The sequence below is a fragment of the Olea europaea genome, chromosome 15 (genome assembly GCF_002742605.1).
Source record: "Olea europaea var. sylvestris chromosome 15, O_europaea_v1, whole genome shotgun sequence".
NCBI classification, from domain to species: Eukaryota; Viridiplantae; Streptophyta; class Magnoliopsida; order Lamiales; family Oleaceae; genus Olea; species Olea europaea.
Genome location: NC_036251.1, coordinates 26899911 through 26900884, shown reverse-complemented (window position 1 = coordinate 26900884; position 974 = coordinate 26899911). Strand labels below are relative to the sequence as shown.

General features: G+C 35.0%; 1 long non-coding RNA gene across 1 annotated transcript; it reads left to right on the top strand.

The window, feature by feature from the left end:
• The first annotated feature begins 12 nt into the window (after positions 1 to 12).
• LOC111411064 lies at positions 13 to 623 on the top strand. Its single transcript, XR_002705817.1, has 2 exons — positions 13 to 123; positions 527 to 623. It is a non-coding gene; the product is annotated as an uncharacterized LOC111411064 (long non-coding RNA).
• Positions 624 to 974: the final 351 nt, after the last annotated feature.

Genomic DNA, 974 nt, shown 5'->3' with positions numbered 1-974 from the left:
ATCGCAGAACTCAAGTGTTTCAGTTTGTAGTACCATTTTCTCGGTGGGGTCGAGCAAACACGCCAACCTTCGATTCGAGATCAAACCATTACTTCAATTTTTTGTTTCATAAGGCTTACTCAGGTACTGACTTGCTGCAAAATCAGATATTATAGAGTTTCTGAAATAACAGTGAATCTTTTTTAATATATGAATCATTTGCTTCCCATGAATGTGACTATGGGTTGTTATGTAGAGAAGAACAAAGTATGTGGTTTTCTTCATATGCAATAAGTTTGCATACAGCTGAATTTCAAGTAAAAATTGTATTTTTTAGTACCTGACCTGATGTAAGTTTCAATGAAATTCTTTCCAACCGTGGAACAGTTCCTTTTTATATTGAATGGCTGCATTAGGTGATAGTAGTGGTTGAAATTTTTTCACTGTTGGATTATTACATTGTTTGACTATGATTCTCTCTTTTCCTTCGAAAAACCAACTCAGACTTCAAAGCCATTGGAACTTCATGAGAAACTAAATTTTACAGGGAAAGATCTTAAGAAGGCCAATGAGAAGTTGATTTTAGTGAGAAAGAAAAAGCTAATGCTCTTGATGAGTTGATTGAGGCACAGAGAGCTGAAAAAGCCAGAGAGATTTTGGCGGCTCAAAAACGAGCTGAAGAGAATATTGAGATTGAAAAGTTCAGAGCAGTTGAGATGGAAAAGTCTAGCATAGAAGCAACCCAAAAGAATGATAAGGAATGGCAATCTTCGAGCAAAATCTAACTCGGTAGTCTTCTCTTTCGAGGTTATGAATATGAATGATTATTCTAATATATATTTTAAATTGTTTTTAGTCTACTGAATATGAATTATGTACTTGTATGATTGTCTTTTACTGGTTATATGGAGAAATCCATTTTCTTTTTTGAAGAGATGAAGAAAATGGAATTTAGTCCTTGTGACATTACATTTATGGGGGGGGGGGGGGGGGGT